Source organism: Nipponia nippon, unplaced genomic scaffold, assembly GCF_047370975.1.
Source record: "Nipponia nippon isolate SJK-2023a ecotype South Korea unplaced genomic scaffold, ASM4737097v1 scaffold_11, whole genome shotgun sequence".
Lineage (NCBI taxonomy): Eukaryota > Metazoa > Chordata > Aves > Pelecaniformes > Threskiornithidae > Nipponia > Nipponia nippon.
In genome coordinates, this window is record NW_028262302.1 from 29,668,787 (window position 1) to 29,689,537 (window position 20,751).

Genomic DNA, 20,751 nt, shown 5'->3' on the forward strand with positions numbered 1-20,751 from the left:
AAAGTCATCAGATTATTACCAAAACTTGCCACATTTTATTTCTCATCTTCCAGCAGTCTCCTTTAGGAAGTGGCATTGGTGGCACAGGCAGTGGAGAGCAAAGTCATAGTCAGGGTTCACAGGAGAGAGCTTGTGTTTGTTGCACTGTCCAACACTTTGGAGTGGTGGACGTGCCCTCACAGAAGTGCTCCCTGGGGGAACCTCTGCTCTTGCTGTCCCTCCCATAGGAATGACTTGTGTCAGCCCTCCTTAATTGCTTCAGGCAAAATCAATCAGGTTAACGAAGACCTGCTGCTTAAAGGCTGGCTGCTAGCCCAGCTTCATTTGGCTGAAGTGGGCTTGGAAGGGCTCAGGCAAGTAGCTTCTAGGGCAGCTCTGGCTGGACCATCACCTGCAGGCCAGGGATAGAGCTGCTTGCTGGCAGAGGAAGGCACGCGGTCTGGAGGAGGGTAAGCTCCCTGCGTTACGGATCAGATTTTTGGCTTGTTTGGCTGCTTTCTGTATGCTGGGGTCCTCTGTCCTCTGCTTGCTGGATGTTTTCTGCTGTGTTAAGGACTCCAGCGGGAAGCTGCAGAACAGTGTTTAATTCCTTTTCCAAAGGTGACTTGCACAAGTGCATTTTGAGGCAGAAGCACAGAGCCGGGTACAGGCAGCATCCCAAAAGAGGCAGTTGGCATCGTACTGAGACAGTTTTTGTGCTGAATCCACAAAGGACAAACAGACCAATCTACTTATGTTGTCACATTTCTGACTGAGCTGCTCTCTATTTTTGGCCTTGGTAGCCTATATAGATATGAATGTCCACCCTATTATTTTGCAAGCTCCTGTTTTTACCAGCCACCTGACCATTTACTCATTTAAATTCTAGATTGTAAAGATTATCTACAGAACAGAGATAATCACAGTGCATCTCATTTGTTGAACTCTGGCTCTAACAGTGCTGTGGTCCCTCATTAGAGTCTTTAAATGTGACTTCAGTTAAAAATTTGCAATAGTGGTTTGCCAAATTGTCTTTGCTTTCAGGCCTGCTGTGTTGTAGCTCTCTGAAATGACCTCTCCACCTGATTGTTCCTTTACCCAGGAAATCCCTTGGGAAGTAAGTAGCTTCAGGCAGTAGGTAGCAGAGGGAAATATAGCATCGCCAGGCTGGGTAAAAGATCCAGCAGGATAGGAGCATAATTTCCTAGGAGCAAGTTGAAAGCCAATCAAAGGAACTGTTTTTTCAATCAATGTGTAAAATCACTAGCCCCTGGGTATCCCAGTTAAAGGATCCTTAGATATGCCCTGTTTTCCTTTAAACCTCTAGTTCCTACCACCATGGGACAGGATTCACTGGGCTCTGGGGCAGCTATTTTTCTGAATTTGGTAGTTTATTTTATTCAGCTGTTGCTTTCTTGGAGCCCACCCAAATCTCACAAGCAGTGCAAACAGCTGCTGATGTGCAGTCAACACTGAGCATGCAGTGCTTCAAACCCTGCTTCGCTGCTGATCCCAGTTTCCCAGATTTGTCAAGCTGGTGCAATCAGTCTGAAGGATTTTAGCCCTGCAAATGCCAACAGTGATGGATGCTGGCCTCACTGACCTGCTCTCCTTAAAGACTTATCTGTGCAGCAGGTTGCTTGAGGCTGGGGATGATGTCTGAAGAGTTTCCTAAAGGAAACGGAATCTGCAAATCCTTTCCTTCCATGCCCTCTGTGCATGTGAAATGATAGATAAATGGCATACCTGAGTTTTTGCTTTAAACGTGTATAAGGAATGATGTAGCTTATGTGATTTATCTGGGTGGTGGGTTTTTTTTTTGGGGGCTAAGACAGTGACTTGTCTCAGAAACTTGGGCAATAAGCACCAGGAACCAAAGTCCTAACAAATTTTGAATTCTGTGTGCCATGAAATAAGTTAATATTTTGGCTAGGATGGGGAACTTTGGGCTGGAGTGCAGTGCTGTCTAATCAATGGTGAACTGGGTGTAGTAAGTAATGCTCAGGAGGGAAACTTTTTCTTAGTATTAGAGCTTCAAATAAATCTAGAAACAAGAGCTCTTCTCATATTTTCTCATTTTCTTTCCTAGAAATGCTTTCCCACTGAAATCTATACCCCTTAGATACAGATTTGATGAAAAAGTAATGAATGCATTTATGACTGTTCTTTCTTACCCCAAAGGAAAACAAAAAGAAAATACGATTAGAATTTCTGCCTCCTATTTTCTTGATAACATTTTTTTGTGTTTAAAGTGCTAAATGACTGGTATCACACTGAGGAAATTGATTTGTGTTTGTATTGGATTTTGATTCACTTGACTGAAAGAGTCAGTTTTAGTTAAAATGACTTTGCTAGCTGGCCACTGATCAGCTTACACCTGTGAAGGGAGAAACCTCCCACCAGGTAGCAGCGAAGCCTGTCTCTCCTCTTCCTCTGTTCTGGGTTAATACGCTTCAGGGATGATCAGAAATGGCAAATTCATAACTAGTAATTGTTTTTTCCTGAGGGCTGGAGACTGCAATGTTCAAGGGAGATAACATCAACTGGAGATGTAATGGGACTTGAATACCTAATTCCTCTGAAAAGTCCTTGCCTGTGCATGTAGGTCCAGAGTCAGTGGAAGGAGGATGATTGCTACAGGCTCTGTGCATAGTCCTTGGTGAGGAACCCATTAAAGTCCATGTGAAGATGGTGCCTGCCCCTTTAGCAGCCATTTGCCTTCACTGCTCCTCAGTTTTCCATGCTAATGTTCTCCTGACTCCGACGCTCTTCCACCTTCTGCTGTTCATGCTTCACTGCCCGCTTTGAACCTCTCCACTTGCTCACACCCACCTTCTTCTCATCCCCAGGCTTTTGCCCAAGCCCTGTTCTCTGGTCCTTTCCTCTCCCTGCTTCTTGGCCCTTTCCTTTCCTTGACTCCTCATGATCTGATACATCTCATATGAATAATTATTTCCCAGTCCCATCCATCACCATCTTTTCCCAGACACTTTCTGCAGACGGGGGAGGCAGTGATGGCGTAGCGCTCGTGATGGCGTAGCGCTCGTGATGGCGTAGCGCTCGTGATGGCGTAGCGCTCGTGATGGCGTAGCGCTCGTGATGGCGTAGCGCTCGTGATGGCGTAGCGCTCGTGATGGCGTAGCGCTCGTGATGGCGTAGCGCTCGTGATGGCGTAGCGCTCGTGATGGCGTAGCGCTCGTGATGGCGTAGCTTGTATATAACTAAAGCCATTGTTGACCTCTGCTGTGACTAGTTGGTTTGTGATGGTTCAGGTCACTTGGATGAAGAGGCATGCAAACAACTTTAGGGTTTCACTACTTGCACTGCATGCTGAATGTATAGCCAGAATGAATTGCCAACACACATTTCTGGGTGTCACTGTGTAGTATCTGCGCTCGTGGTCATTAAAACCCCGTTTGCAGCAAGAAGCTGTATGGAAAATGCTGCCTGTGCGGCCCATGTGGTCTTGAGGAGGAACTGAAAAAGTTCTCGCTTCCTTTGACTGTATTTTCTGCTGTCCCATCTCACAATACACCCAGAGGTGCATGAAAAAGATTAAAATTCTGATTACTCATATGAACAATGTGGAAAAGAACAGCTTTGGAATTAAAATTCAGAGAGAAATTGAATCCCATAACAGAGTCTGCATTTATATTCAAGATATGCTAATATGCTGTTCCATGAGGTCTTTGAATTCAATCAGGAAATCACCTAACAATAAAAGCTTAAAAATATATACAGAAGAGAAGACAAGTGAGAAAGCCAGTTGATGGCATTGATAAAGTCTCAGCACAAATCTAGACAAATGTGATTGATAGCTTATTTTTAAAAGATTTTTAGACATTAATCCAGTGCAAGCGTTTATGACTGGTTTCTTTTTGTTAGCTTTTGCTTGGTGTTGGCACAGTGAATGAACGCAGTCTCTCTCTGGTTTTTGTTTTGGTTTTCTGCCTTTTTTTTTTTTTTTTTTCTTTCCTGGTATGATCTTGAAGTTCTGAAGGAATGAGCTGGTCTAGACAAAGCAGTAGGTTTCTAATTTAGATTATTTATCGTGTAACTGAATGTAATTGCTAATAGAAAAACAAGTTGTTACTGGCTGACGTGCCTGGCTAACAAGAGCAAAGACCAATTCAAATACAACTCCAGTTCTCATGTTTAGTAACACCACTTGGCTTTTTGATAGGCATGACAGGAGCTTGTTAGTTATTTCTTACCGCAGAGCCATGCGGTATTTGGCGTGGTTACAGGAGAAAACGTTTGGAGCGCAATAGGCAGTGGCAGTGCCTGACTGCACAGAAGTCGCTGGGGCTTAGTGCCTCGTGCAACTGTCTGAGTCCAGATGTTCAAATATTTGTGGGCAATTAAGTCTGTTGATTATTGTGCATATTAAGAACTTGCGTGCATTTAAGTGTCAGGGCCTTTGTCATTAGAGAGGTCTCAATTGTTGAATGACAGCCTCTTGTATAATTTTACTGGCAGTCTTGCCTGAAGAAACTGAGTGTTAGCAGCAGAGAAAAGATGTGCATTGCAGGATACAAAGATTGCTAATTGGCTGGTCCTGTGGGAAATATCGAAGGGGTTTTTTTTTGTGGAGCTAAAGTATCTCCAGAAGATTTTTCTAAAGCAAAGAGTGTCAAGTAATTGCCTTATGCAATATGCAAAACACCTGATTGCAAACAGTTCAACCATTGTTCAGAGACCAGAGAGGTCTCGGGGTGCTGCATGCTGTCTGCAGGAAGAGGTGTGAGGGGAGGGACTGCTGGGTCACCATTAAACTGTCAGACCTTTAGCTATGGTCCGTCAGATTTAGGAGTTGTTCTTAATATGGGGGTTGAACAACTGAATTATTCAGAGGGGCTGCCCTCTGCTATAGTGTGGTGAGGGATTGCAGCTCACACTGCAGCGCTGCAGGTAGATGCAGTGAAAGTGCGTCATCTCCCAGTGTGTGACAGCGTGCCATGTTTTAGGTACCTGGAATTTTTGTAGGAAAATTGCTGTTTCCAATTCGGGAGCACAGGATCTTGTATGCTGAACTGGTGCTTTTGCGCTGCCCACAGGTACTCTGATCATGAAGCAAATGTCCCCGGGGTTTGAATGCTCCTGTGTTACACTGAGCAAAAGAAGTTTGCAGGCAGCACTTACAAAAATATAATTTCATCATATCTATTAATTCTCATACCTGCTCTTTAAACACTCTCATTTACCTTTGGCAGCTATATGACATGGCCTGGCTTTTTCTCAAGTTGCTTAGCTACTTTTCATGTGAAATCGTGGTTTGCATAAGAACTACCACACTTTTTGGCATGTTTTTCTGGCAAATCTGGAACTATGCATTCATCTTTCTGGCAGCCCAGGTAAGATAAGACTAATTTCCAACTCTCACTCATGATTAAAAATCATCCAAGTTCAATCTTCCTTAATGGCCATAATCCATTGCGCTGTGCCTTCACACTGATAAATGACTCAATAACAAGGTTTTGTGTTCATGGTCGCATTTGTGTTGCTTGTTTTTCCTGGTGCTTCCCAGTGAACCAGAAGTGTGAACACTGACAGAAAAAGCGAAAAGCTTCAGTTCTTTATTTATTACTTGCTCTAACACCTCAGAAGCATGGGAAACCTTATAATGAAAGTCTATTCCTCTGCGGTTTCTGTCCCGCTGGCTAGGCTCCTCTCCCACACATGAATGTCTCGGACTCCAGGAAGTTTTCTTGCCTCTAGAAATTTGCATGGCCCAATATTGGTTGGTTTATGTTGGCTGCCATGAAGATTAGGACAACCTGTACTGCCTAATAGAGAGGTCTGTAGTGGCAATTGGCAGTATCTAAATCCTGACAGGCCACTTATTTTTGATGACTGCTGTGTTTGTGTAAAAGGAAAAAAAGAAATTGAAGACATCCATCTGGATACTCTTAAATCCTACACTCTGTCCTATTTATAAAAGTCATTCTGAGTTTATATGGCACAGAAGGACAATAATATTTCAATATCCAAAAGTCAACCCTACCCTGACTAGTCTGCCAGTGACCCAGGGAGTTTTTGTCTGTCTAAAGTGTTTGCATTGTGGAGGAGTGCAAAGTGTGTGTGTGGTCAGCAGCCCTGGAGGCTGCTTTTGTGAATTACATTATGAGTAAAACAGCTTTAGTACTTCAGAGCTTAAAATATGTTGCTGCCAGTGCTTGCTTAGGGCATGGATGTGGAATATTGTGTGCTGCTGCAGGGGTGGGGGGAGAGAAAATAATTTATTTTCATACTTTCAGGTCAAGGAGAGACCTTGCTGCTGGTAGCATCTACCCAACTGTGAGAGTCTGCATTGTCCCCATACCCCAAAAACATGAGGTCTGGAAGTCTCTTATGTTTCATTTTGAAGTACTGATATCTCAAATTGCACGTTAATAACCCACACTGCAAATACTCATGGCTGACTTGTCAGTAGGATTATTTCATACTGTTAGACATGTTTCATTTGCCTTTTTTAAAAATTTTTGATACTTGGTTTCTGGGAAGGTATTAAAGAGCTTTTGGATCTTCTGTAATAAATAAATCCAGTCTGGCCCTCTTAATTCTTTGAATAATTGCAAAGAGATTTGAAATTCTTTATGGAATGATTGTTTCCCCAAGACTACATAGAAATTACCTAAATTTTAAGCCAATCTAATTTCTTTATCCAGGTTTAACAATTATCTTAATTCATGTACCAGACTGAGGTTTCTTCATAAAAATATGAAGTGAATTATGCATTTGAGAAACTATATGAAGTCTTGCATGTGAGTTTTGCTTTTTCCTCTCTTCCTAAGAAGACAAAGCTTGGGAAGTTTGGTAGCTTTCTTCTCCTTCCCCTACATGCAAAGCAGTATGTCATACCTGCACCCATTTCACTTAAACTGTAGGAAACGGGAAATTCTGCTGCTCGCAAAGCTACCTATTCTCGTTCTCTCTCCAGCTTGTGAAAGTGGGAGAATGATTGATGCTAGCATGACCTTAAACACAGGACTTGTAATGCTAGTACATGGAGGACTTGGATGCTAGTAACTGGAGGAGTGAGTGTGAAGAGTTGCTTTTGGCTGGTCCCAGTGTGACCATTCAGATCCAGATTTAACATGAGCCAACAGTGAGCCCTGGCAGGCAGGAGGGCCAACCGTGTCCTGGGGTGCATCAAGCACTGCATTGCCAGCCAGTTGAGGGGGGTGATTGTCCTGCTCTACTCCGCACTGGTGCGGCCTCATCTTGAGCACTGTGTGCAGTTTTGGGTGCCACAGTACAAAAAGGATATGAAGCTACTAGAGAGTGCCCAGAGGAGAGCCACAAAGATGGTGAAGGGTCTAGAGAGGAATCTATATGAGGAGCGGCTGAAGTCACTTGGTCTGTTCAGCCTGGAGAAGAGGAGACTGAGGGGAGACCTCATCATGGTCTGCAACTTCCTCACGAGGGAAGGAGAAGGGGCAGGTACTGATCTCTTCTCCCTGATGACCAATGATAGAACCCGAGGGAAGGGAAGGGAGATCTGCCAGGGGAGGTTTAGGTTGGACATTAGGAAAAGGTTCTTCACCCAGAGGGTGGTGGAGCATTGGAACAAGCTCCCCTGGGAGATAGTCATGGCACCAAACCTGACAATATTCAAGAAGCATTTGGACAACACCCTCAGATATATGGTGTGAATTTTAGGGTTGCCCTATGCAGGGACAAGAGCTGGACTCGAGGATCCTTGTGGATCCCTTCCAACTCAGGATATTCTATGATTCTATGATGTACTCATGTACATCTGAAGAAGTAAAGTATCTATTTTTTTCCTTCCATCATGACTTATATTCTATTATTCCTAAGCGTGGTTCTGCTGTGGTTAAAATCTTTGCTCAATGGTTGAGTAAAGAAAACGCTGGCACATCAAGTCTTGTCTTTAAATTTGGTGTGCTTCCTTCTGGCCCAAAGATGCTCAGAACTCCAAATTTAAGACACTTGAGAGCAAGGATGTTCTGATCTATGTGATGCTTCTTTCTATACCTCCTTCTACTTTTTCTTAAAGTCAGTGGAGTCTAGTTGTGTTTCCTCTGCACTGAACCAGGAATCTGACTCCAGGTCTCATCGTGCCTAGCTGTTTTTTGTTCCTCTATTTGTCCCAGGGCACCCACTTCTCCTATGGACATGTACTTGCTGGAACAGTGCCTGACATACACAGATTATTCTGGACATCCTCAGAGTTGCTAAATGTCATTCAAGCCTCATAGTTTGGCACGGGAGTTGGGAATTTTGATGGCCTCTGCCATAGGTGGACATGACTTTCATCTAATCATGCTGGGTGGGTATTCCTTGCTGTTGGAGATGCAGGCGAAGAGGAGGGAGAGCTATGTGTGGGTGGTGGTTTTTGGGATTCTCTGATACTTAAAACTTTTATGATTTAGGTTATTAACATAAAAAGGGCATGTGTGAAGGAGAGAGATGGGTCTCCTGTCTGTGGTATTAGAGAATGTGTCTGTGTTGGTGCATGAAGAGTGGCTCATCCTGCTGCCTCAAGGCTACAGCTCCCTGGATCAGCGGGGCCAGGAGTCTGGGAGCAGCTTTTGGATGCCTGGATCTCATCTAGATTCTAGGTTTAGTCGCCAAGGCTGTGTACATGAATAAACAAAATGGGGTCGGGGAACTTCTTTGGGCCCTGATGTGAGCAGCTGTGGTTAGAAAGGGAAAATTACTGAACAGGAGAAACTTTATCCTGAAAAATACTGGCAGAGAAATTGCCTGGGAGTCATAAGCCTGGAAACTAGGCCCTGGAACGGAAAGATCACCATCATTGGGTGTTACAGTGAAAAATAGAAACTAACAGCATCTATTCACTTCTTGAAGTGGTAGTGTCCTATGCAGTCTTATGTCTCTCTGATATAAAAAGGACTTATTTTTTTAATCTAAAATAGAGCCTTTCTGAGAACTTCCCATGCTGCATGTACTTTTTCTCTCCTAAAGAGGTTGAATTCTGCATGAACTATCTATGAGATCTTGGACCCTCACTGGGGATGTGGATCACCTTTGAACTGAGATTCTCTCTGTTATCTTGTTGATCCGCTTTTGGGATTGGTTAGGTTTGTCCTCCCACCTCTGGGATGGTTGGGTCTCCCTCTGGGATCAGTTTGTTTTCCCCTGGGGATGGTTTGGCTCCTTCTGAAATCTGATTGACTTGATACTGGTATTATCTATCTATATAAGTAATCCATCATAGGTATATATGCTATTATATTAAGTTTGCAGTAACCTGTAATAGTATATACCTACTTGTTGTTGCTTGTGATTGGTTGCTACTATTCTTAACTGCTGCCATAGTATTGATTGATACTATTATTGATTGCTGACAGTAATTTGTAATAGCTCGAGATATATGTTTGCTTTATTAATCATAGGTACACTTCCTAGTGGTGATTTTTGTGGTATTTCTTGTAGTCTGTAATAAAGTAGAGAAATTTAGATGATAGAATCATCTGTGTCCTTGTGTATTAAGGAATCCTATGAACCCACAGCTGACGATCTCTATACACCAGCAGACTGGGTAACCTTCTACATCATGGCAAGCCCTTCTCTGCAGTTGTGTATGTTGTGCTGATGCTGGTATGTCCCCTGCACAGCTTTGTGCCAGGCAGGCGGGGCTGGATGGCTCAGGGCAGTATGTGCAAGTTTTTGGGTTTTTTTTGAGATGAGAAAGTGTAAGTACATAGGCACGAGTTGTGCTTTCCCATGTAGCTGCAGGCCAGGGAGCAGCACTTAGCCAGCTTTATTTACTACTGCAGACATAGCTTGAAGCTTTAGCTGGAAAATCCTCCCACAAATGCTAGGCGAGATTCATGGGTAGATTTTATTCATGTTCAGCTGCTCTGTCGTAACTAAGTCTTTCTGTCAGTGTTTTCTGTCTACGTTAGCTAAAGCCAATGTGTTGAGCTGTACATATGGAGGCTTGCATGAAATGTAAGCACTGTGAATTGTGGTTGTCTCAACCAAATGAGTATGGCTTGTTTCCCTGCTATCTTCCCATGGTTTGTCTGTTCATCCAGGATGCACAAGATCCTGTTTCAGACCTGTATTTGAGGCAGGCTTCGAACCACAATATGCCCCTTTCCGTAGAACTAAACCCTATATGCTAGCTGTTGAAAGATGGTCTCTTTTGCTTAGTTATGTGAAGTAGAACAACTATTTACTGAGGCTGTGAAGGAGATGAGTAGTTTCTAAGCTGGGTAAAGGCAATCACCTGGGATAGGGTAATGCAGATCATGGCCCCAGACAGTGTTAAACAAAAGTCATCAGAAGAGGGATTAAGAAATAGTTGAGAAAGCTTTTACAGTTGCCTTTTGAGGACAATTTTAGAGGAAAGTGGGAAGACAGTTTGGCTCAAATGTCTTATGAACTGATCAAGTAGAAAAGGGTTTTGAACTGAGGTGGCACTATTAACTCAGGCAATTCCTCCAGCTGAATTTCTTCTGCTTTTATTGACTGTCAAAACAAAATGTTTTATTTAACCTGGAGTAAGTTGCTCTCTGCCCCTCAGTGAGTGTCATTGGTTTGACTAACAAACCAAAGAAATCAATTATTCTCGCAGCTCTGTGCAACATGCTTCACTCTCCTACCAAAATCACTTCAGAGTGTTTAAACTGTGGTGAAAATAGCATGAGGTTGTTTGCACTAAAATGTAACATATGGTAGACAAGTCAGATGAATATTGGGAAAAAGTATTATTGCTCATGTCTAACAGCTGGAGAATTGTATTATCATTATATGGTTCATTACTTCCTAAGGGATTCAAAAACTTCTCATGGCAGAGATGTCCAAAGCAAATGGCTGTCCCTTGACTGCCCAGGACCATGATGTTTAAAAGTCTAGGCAATACTAGCAGTCTTGGAGCAGATTGTGTCAATCGTTGTGTAGTCTTCTTGCATAAATTCAGCATCAGGATGGTTGTTTTGAGAGGTGTTCACATAATGAAGCATAGTGTTGGGAGAAGAGCTGATAAAGATGGAACCCTGGGTATAAGATAAGGGGGGAAAGAAAAACCAAAACACCCCCCCCCCCCATACTTTCAGGTAGAAGCCCAAAAGGAAGGTGAAGGCTTCTCCCACCCAGTGTGGCTTTGTGTATGCTTACCTGCCCTATAGGTGTGTCACATCCCACCTGGGGAGGAGCGGGGAGGAGTGACAAAGATTCGCAAATCCTCTCGGTGTGGATTAAGGTGGGCCAACACTCAAGGTCCGTACACAAACACCAGCTTTAATGGAAAGCTTCTATAGAGACAAATATTGAGTACAAATATTTGATATCCACCAACCCTCTCACAGTTATATTCACCCCAGCAATGTGGTTTTACAGAAAATCAAGGTAGGCTATGCAGTACTTGACTTCAATTTAACAAGTTTAACAACTGAATCACCTTAGGAAAAGTGAAACAAAAAAAGAGAGAGAAAATCACCAGTCCTGGATCCAGCGTTGGTCCTGCCAACAAGGGTATTCGGTGAGGGAAGAAGATTCTTAGAGATGTTAATTCTGCACAGGGTGCTCAGTGAGAATAATTCCACAAATCACGCACACACGAGCATGAGGACGAACATGAACACGAGTACCGGTACTCACACGAGCACACAACACACACAAACTACAGCACATTTATCAGGCTACATGATTAGCATAAACCCACCTAAATTTACACTTATTGGTTAGTGATTAACATTTCGTACACTACTGGTTTACTGTATTTAAATTAGTCTCGCTTGCTATGTAAATTAGCATGTATGCTCCTTTCAGGTGTGGGGGGGGGCAAGTCTTTTCGGTCCTGAATTGAGTCGGTGGTCGTGATCTCCTCTTGCCACATTTACCTTTCACCTACTTTCTGCAGTTTTATCTTCTCTGGCCACTGTCCGGTCTTTGGTGCCAAGATGTTCACTTTTGTTGGCTTGTTAGCTCTTCTTCAAGGTCAGAGCTGTTAGTTTTCCACAGTTTGTTATCTTTTAGCTCCCTCCCAAATTCCTTTCCCAAGGCACAAGTGGTTAGTAGTTTTGCTAATTGGAAAATTACATCAGTGACCAGTCAAAACCAAGAGGAGTGATACCAGGACTGTCTCCCAGGCAATAGGTGTGTGGGGGGAATAAGACGCTTCACAGACCACGGGGAATGGGGCCGAGGCAAGGCCGCCCTGTCTCCACAGGACTCCCTCCCTCACCCTCACTCCAGGGTACTGCCCAGTCCTGGGTCCTAGTGACTGTCGCTCTGCATTGTGGTTTTAGCACCAGGCTGTTTGAGACATCTTGTTTTACATTAGTGGTTCTCTACAAGGTGATGTATTTGTTTGCAGGGAGATGATGGCTTTCAGAGAATCCTGCCTCTTAGCCCCATGGTATTCAAGCTGCAGAAGCTCAAGTATGTTGATCTGTGGTGGAAAATGTTAGTTGAGCTCCATCTCCAGGTTAGCCACATCTTGCTGAAAAGGAGAAACATCTTGGGACAGAAAATAGATGATGGCTATGTAGCCCTTGGCATACAGGTTCCTGGTTTGGGGATCCCAAATTGATAACAGGCAGGAATGCAGTGCTAGGAGATCTTGTTATCAAGCGTTAGATAACTGGATTTATAAAAGCAGTGTTTTTTCAGCTTGGTGCAGACGACCTTTGGGGAGGGAAGGTAGTTCTTGTTCACAGGGATGAAAATTATAAATGCTTGTGGTGCAAGTGGATGCCAAAAATGCTAGGGGGACTGGAAACTAGCCTTGGAGGTGAAGTATAAACTGTCAAACTGGACTGTGGAGATCTGGATTGCAATATTACCATCTTTTGAAGTGTTCCCATTGTATCCAGGGTTGTGCATTGGATGTGGTTCAAGATATATCAAAGATACCCTTTGTCATAACGACCAGAATGCTTTCAAATTTGGTACCTTGTGGTTATTGCGTGTACAAAAAGGCCACTCTTTCAAAAAGAGAAGCAGCTAAAAGGGCAAAATGCTTGTGGGTGGAATGGATTTTTTTCAGAGATGCCATGGTAGAGATACACAGCAAATATATACCATGTACTGAAAAGGACTTTAGGAGTCTAGAAGTTTGCTTTCTAGGCTTCCTTTATAGTGAGTAGAAGGAGAGACACAAAAGGGAAAACTTGTCCAACTTCATAGAGAAAGAAATTGTCTTTAAGAAACACAAGTATCAACACTTCGCAAAAACCACAAAGCATTTTTGGAAATGGTAAACCTGCTTAAAGTTGAGCTAATGCTTATGATGTCAAATCAATTTGGGGGGATGGTGATGATGAGAGGGGGAGGGATAATGCTGTAATAGAAAATCCAGCGTAATTTTCTGTATCACTTTCACATGATGAAGCTTTGACAATTTCTTGTATTGGATCCTTTCTCTATGAAGGGAAAATGGTATTAAAATCTGATGTCAATAAAAATGTTTAGAGGGAAATGATAAAATGAATTGTCAGGCCCCGGTACCTACTGTCTACTCAAACCCCACAAAACCTTGAATATTAAATAAGCCAGTCATTACAGTAGTGGATAATTCTTCATTTTGATTAGTATCAGAGGAATTAATTTAAAGAGAGTTCAGGGAACTGAGACATTGCAGACCACTAAGTCTTGCTTCTAAGTCTAACCAGTTGCAAGTAAGACATTATTGATTGATAAATATGGTATGACAAAGAAGAAAGTAATACCTCCTGAGAGAAGTAAATAATAATCTTGTGTAAAGGCAATCCACTATCAGAAGGGAAGCAGGGTGACTAAACTGAGATCTTGAGTCCTCTCCCCAGTGACTCTACAAGGAGCCTTATGTTAGTGAACCATGTGTCTCTCCTGTTTGTTCTCCTCCATTCCTGTGTTGGTATCCAGAGAGAGGAAAGGGGCTGTTGATATCAGTCACCCATGCAATTGTATTTGCAGTGGTTGAATTTCAGGGCAGATCTGGTATCTTTGAAACTGTTCTACTAGAAGCATTCATCTTAGAAAACCGTTAGGTAATGCATTAGAAAACAATAAGGAGATCTGTATTGAAGTTGAGTATGTTGTTGGTCTGCAATTCTAATCAATTAGTCATTTTTGAATTTAATTTTGTTGTGGGAACTGAATTGTTCCCCAATCAACAGCATGGTGCTCCAGGATTATTTTAATGTGTTTTTCCCAGAATGAGGATGCACCAATAATTCATACTCTGCAGGTATGGCTGCAACACCTGATGAGGTGCTAACTGCAATCAGGTGAAAACACCAAGGATTAGATGCTTAACAAACTGCCTAATCAAAACCCCATTATACTCTCAGAATTAATGAGATACTGAGTGCTTCAATTAATACTGGGCATTTTGTAGAAAACTTATGTGTTTTATTAATTTAGTAACAATTCTTAGCAATGACTAGTGGTAGAAGTTGCAACGGAAGTGCTGGGGTGCTCAGAACTTGTTCAGAAGTGGATTTAGGCATAGCTAGAATCTGGATGTTTCACTAAACATCTATGATGCATTATTCCCCCACATCTACAATTAGTTATATTTTAAAAGATGAAAGCGTTGGTATTCGACTTGTAAGTTTGATCTTTCAAATGAATACTTCCATGCACACTGAGAATATATATTAATCTGAGCACTGAGTTTACTTAAGCAGAAAGTATTTATGTAAACACTTTTGTATGTTCAAGACACTCACACTCAAATACCTATTTGCATAGCTAAATGGAGGAGTTAGAGCTTAGAGATACTGCAAATGTTTTTGTATCTGCATTCAACAGATGAATTCTTTTCCATTTCTAAAAAAGAAATGGTCTATCTCAAGTAGTGTAAACAAATCTGCTGTATATTTTTCTTTTTACAGAAATAATCAAGACTTACTTTGGAAAACTCTTTATTACATTTGAGCCAGTACCCAAGCTGATATTCAAAGATATTTCCATTTCAAGTAGATATTTTTGGTTGCTAGTAGTTTTATGATCTTAACTTTCATGCTGCAATCTGGCATGTGTGGATATATGTATATTTATCTTGGTGCAGGAACATTTGCTTAGAATGCAGTTTGGCATTTTGGAGAACAAATCATGATACCTCACTCTGTATAGGGTGCCAGCATCAAGATTTGCACATTACCCAAAACCTAGCACCTGGGTTTTCAGAGGACTTCAGGTGCTTCTTGTGCACACTCAAACTTCCATTACAGAAATCAATTGCCAGTTGTCCAACTGCCTTTGTGGGTCCTCATCTGGCCTTCAAAGACAGCGATGCTTTGCTAGTTAAGGACAATTTGCAAATTCGGACTTCTCAGTAGGTAAAAAACAGTCCATTGACTCCAGCTCCATGTAATCTGAAGAAACACTGAATTTATGGAATCATAGAATAGTTGGGTTGGAAGGGACCTTTAAAAGCCATCTTGTTCAACCCCCTGCAATGGGCAGGGACATCTACAACTGGATCAGGTTGCTCAGAGCCCTGTCCAACCTGACCTTGAATGTTTCCAGGGATGGGGTACCTACCACATCTCCGGTCAACCTGCTCCAGTGTTTCACCACCCTCATTGTAAAAAATATCTTCCATATATCTAGCCTGAATCTGCTGTCTTTTAGTTTAAAACCATTACTGCTTGTCCTATTGCAACAGGCCCTGCTAATTTCTGAAGCCTTTGACAGATGTAGTCTGAGGCTTACCTACTGAAGCCAGAAAGCCCCTTTATTTGAAAAGAAACTTTCTTTTTCTCTTCCTCTAATCTGTGCTGGAAACAGCAGTTTACAGTGAAAGCAGAGCTGGAAAGAAAACTGAGCCATTTGTCTGCACCTAAATATGGTGGTTTAGAAGCCTAGGTGCAATGAACTTTTGTGCTGAATCTTTATTTGGAAGAGATGTCTAAATATAGTCCAGTGTGCTGGTTTTGGCTGGGATAGAGTTAATTTTCTTCATAGTAGCCAGTATGGGGCTATGTTTTGGATTTGTCCTGGAAACAGTGTTGATAACACAGGGATGGTTTAGTTGCTGCTGAGCAGCGCTTACACAGAGTCAAGGCCTTTTCTGCCTCTCACCCACCCCACCAGCAAGGAGGCTGGGGGTGCACAAAAGTTGGGACGTGACACAGCTGGGACAGCTGACCCCAACTGACCAAAGGGATATCCCAGACCATATGATGTCATGCTCAGCATATAAAGCTGGGGGAAGAAGGAGGAAGGGGGGGATGTTGGGAGTGACGGCGTTTGTCTTCCCGAGTAACCACTACACGTGATGGAGCCCTGCTTTCCTGGGGATGGATGAGCACCTGCCTGCTGATGGGAAGGAGTGAATGAATGCCTTGTTTTGCTCTGTTTGTATGCCTGGCTTTTGCTTTACCTATTAAACTGTCTTTATCTCAACCCATGAGTTTTCTCACTCTTACTCTTCTGATTCTCTCGCCCATCCCAGTAGGGAAAAGTAAGTGAGTGGCTGGGTGGTGCTTAGTTACTGGCTGGGATTAAACCATGACATACAGTATTAGCAATCTAAGACTGAGTGAAAGACAGTTTCTTCTAGGTTGTTTTTTAGTTTCTTGATCGACATAAGCCTCTTCCTACTGAAAATGCCCTCTCAGGTTTAGAGCTGTGCATCTGGTTTTTAAGCAGCCAGCCGTCTCCAGTTAGCAAGAAGGGAATTTGGGTATTTGGCCTGGTATCTGATTTCTGTACCAGGAACTACTTCCTTTTGATTAGATGCTACTTCAAGTAAAGTCAAAGTGCCACTATAGGCCTAATATTTCTTTCTGAAATTAATCTCTCCATCCAAAGAATAAACTGTACATTTGTTTGTTCTTTACCACTCTTTTAGAAAAATATATGTTGGGTGACAAATATGTGATTCCATATAGACATGACTGATGAACTGTTGAATGTATGCAGGTTTTTGGTTTATTTAAAAATGAAAATAGTCCTATCTTAAAGGTTGTCCAGGAAAGAGTAGGCCCAAAATGAAATCAGGTATAATCACTAGAATACTTCTGGGGCATGAACATAAAAGCCATCCCGACACTGGCAGTACCACTTGTGAAAATTATAAATCTAGTTTTAGATGTCAACTTTGAAAGCTATTTATTATTTTTTACAAAGTCATGATGTTGATTCATTCTTATAAAAGCTGCAATTTTAATAGCACTATTCAAAACTTTTGGTTTGTGGATGGCTTTTGCCATCTTTTGAGGAACAAGCGAATTCTGGTGTATTGCTGGGAGAACAATTGCCACTCTGGTATTTTTGTCAGTTTTGAAAATCAGAATTGTGTATTGGGCAATTCCTCATTGGGAAGATCAGACTGGATTTTTTTTTTTGTACCCTTTGGCTTGAGTTTAGGTGATTCTGTAGGAATTAAAGCTCACACAAGAACCATGCTGTAAAGTCAGGCTTGTCCTCCAGCCCGAGCAGTCCCCTCATATTGAAATTCATCCTTCAAAAGAGGCATTGGTTTGACTGATGTTATGCTTCAGTGCTTAGTTGCGATGACTCAATTTTTTTGAAAGGTCATTGAAAAATTGGCAGAAAAGGGTGAAAAGATCCACAGAATGGCCTTGGACCTGTGGAAAATGCATTATAGTAAGAGACCGCAGGAAGACAATCTGTGCAGTCCATCAAAAAAGGAGATTAAGGTGACTTGATCTAAGCAACTTCCTGGTGAGGATATATTGGCTCCTAAAGTTGTATTTAAGAAGGGAGAGAAAGAACCAATAGGTGGGAGCTGAAGCAATAAAAAATCAAACACTAATTAGGCCCAATTTTTTTATAGGCTAATGTGGTTAACTGCTAGATTAAGTGTTGGCTTCTACTGATATCTTCCTAGTGCTACTGAAAAATCTGTTTTTAAAGTATACTTTATCCAGAACATAATTATTCTTCAGTCATGTATAATCTGTTAGGCTCTATGTAACATCAGCTGGATAAAATACAATATACAGGATTTTGTTAGAGGACTTGGTGGTCATTTGTGCCAGTAGAAGTCTGCAATTTATTAAAGGAATTACACTTACGTTGGGTCAGACCTAAGATCTAAACCTCTCTCCCCCAGGCAAGCTGAGGGACACACGAAAGCCATTAGAAGTGGAGAAATAAAATAATTTTATATATTATGGTGTGTGTGGGTTATTTTCAACTGACCTGTTGGACCAGTACTGGGTGGCAAAGGTATGAAGTTTAGCTGTCATGTAATTTCTAGGCGAGTGAGACACTGGAAACATATTTGATCCATGAAATGCTGAAATACAAAACCTGACAAGTTCCCTCTCTGTGTTCTGGCCTTAGGAAATAGACTCACTTTGGAAGAGGGCTTTAAATTCTCTTGAACTGCTTTTAAGGAGACAGAGGCATAAAGCAAGTTAACATCTTTTGCTTTTACCAGTATGCTGCAGCTTTTGGAGTCTGTCCTATAGCCTCCAAGTCCTCGAAGCTGACGGACTGCCTTTGCACTTGTGTATTTCATTGAATATGCTCTTAGCACACAGCAAAAAACATGACAAGATGTTATTAAGAATCTGATGTGCTCTTTGTTGGAACTGTTTCTTGGAAAATATTGTTTCCTCAGATTCAAAGCTTTTAGAGAAACCTTCCAACTTCAATGAAATTTTACTACAACTGAAAAGAAAGAGGGGACTTTTGCTTCCTTACACTTGATATCAAGTTATATAAAACACCTTAGGAAAAATTAGTATGAGGGTGGTGTAGTTTAACACCAGCTGGTAACTAAGCACCACCCAGCTGCTCACTCACTTTCAGCTGGTGGGATGGGGGAGAGAATCAAGAGAGTAAGAGTGAGAAAACTCATGGGTTGAGATAGTTTAATAGGTAAAGCAAAAACCGTGTGCACAAGCAAAGCAAACCAAGGAATTCCCATTGGCAGGCAGGTGTTCAGCCATCTCCAGCAAAGCAGGGCTCCATCATGTGTAATGGTGACTTGGGAAGACAAATGTCATCACTCTGAATGTGTGTCCCCCCCCTTCCTTCTTCCCCCAGCTTTATATGCTGAGCATGACATCATATGGTATGGGATATCCTGTTCGTCAGCTGTCCTGGCTCTGTCCCCTCCCAGCTTCTTGTGCCCCCCAGCCTCCTCGCTGGTGGGGTGAGAAGCAGAAAAGGCCTTGCCTCTGTGCAAGCGCTGCTCAAAAGTAATGAAACCATCCCTGTGGTATGAACACTGTTTCTAGCACAAATCCAAACCATAGTCCCACACCAGCTAATATGAAGAAAATGAACCCTACCCCAGTCAAAACCAGCACAGAGGGGAAAAAGCTGAAGTTTTCTATGTCACATTACCCCACATTGTTCAACAAGCTTATTTTGTGGGAATGTTCAGCGTGATGTATACTCTTGCCTGTGATGGTGATCATAGAATTGTCAAGGTTGGAAAAGACCCTTAAGATCATTGAGTCCAACTGTCAACCTATCACTGCCAAGTCCATCTATACCATGTCCTTGAGCACCACATCTATCCATTCTTTAAATACCTCCAGGGATGGAGACTCAACCACTTCCCTGGGCAGCCTGTGCCAATGCTTGACCACCCTCTTGGTGAAGAAGTTTTTCCTAATATCCAACCTAAACCTGCCCTGGCACAGCTTGAGGCTGTTTCCTCTTGTTCTATCACTTGTTACTTGGGAGAAGAGGCCGGCCGACCCCCACCTTGCTACAACCTCCTTTCAGGTAGCTGTAGAGAGCAATAAGGTCTCCCCTCAGCCTCCTCTTCTCCAGGCTAAACAACCCCAGCTCCCTCAGCCGCTCCTCATAAGACTTGTGCTCTAGACCCTTCCCTAGCCTTCCTGCCCTTCTCTGGCCACGCTCCAGCACCTCCATGTCCTTCTTGGAGTGAGTGGCCCAAAACTGAACACAGTACTCGAGGTGCAGCCTCACCAGTGCCCAGTACAGGGGCACTATCACCTCCCTGGTCCTGCTGGCCATGCTATTCTTGAGACAGGCCAGGATGCCATTGGCCCTCTTGGCCACCTGGGCACACTGCTGGCTCATGTTCAGGTGGCTGTCAACCAATGCCCCCAGGTCCTTTTCCACCAGGCAGCTCTCCAGCCACTCCTTCCCCAGCCCGTAGCATTGCATGGGGTTGTTGTGACCCAAGTGCAGGACCTGGCACTGAGCCTTGTTGAATCTCATGCAGTTGGCCCCAGCCCATTGGTCCAGCCTGTCCAGGTTGCTCTGTAGGGCCTTCCTACCCTCCAGCAGATCAACACTCCCACCCACCTTGGTGTCATCTGCAAACTTACTGAGGGTGCCCTCGATCCCCTCATCCAGATCTTCAATGAAGATATTAAACAGGACTGGCCCCAGTACTGAGCCCTGGGGAGCACCACTCATGACCAGCCGCCAACTGGATTTGGCTCCATTCACCACCACTCTCTGGGCTCGGCCGTCCAGCCAGTTTTTTTACCCAGCATAGAGTGTACCCATCCAAGCCGTGAGCAGCCAGCTTCTCCAGGAGAATGCTGTGGGAGACTGTGTCAAAGGCCTTACTAAAGCCCAGGTAGACAACATCCACAGCCTTCCCCTCATCCACTAAGCAGGTCACCTTGTCACAGAAGGAGACCAGGTTAGTGAAACAGGATCTCCCTTTCATAAACCCATGCTGGCTGGGCCAGATCCCCTGGTTGTCCTGCACTTGCTGCATAATGGCACTCAAGATGACCTGCTCCATGATCTTCCCCGGCACCGAGGTCAGGCTGACAGGCCTGTAGTTCCCGGGATCCTCCTTCCGACCCTTCTTGTAGAGGGGCATCACGTTTGCTAGCTTCCAGTCATCTGGGACCTCCCCGGTTGACCAGGACTGCT

General features: G+C 43.1%; 1 long non-coding RNA gene across 1 annotated transcript in view; it reads left to right on the forward strand.

Moving 5' to 3' along the window:
• Positions 1 to 338: 338 nt before the first annotated feature.
• Positions 339 to 20,751, forward strand: part of LOC148056946 (uncharacterized) — an 84,295-nt gene continuing 63,882 nt past the window's right edge. Inside the window, exon 1 of the long non-coding RNA XR_015702207.1 lies at positions 339 to 449. This is a non-coding gene — a long non-coding RNA (uncharacterized LOC148056946). The remainder of the gene's footprint in view (positions 450 to 20,751) is intronic.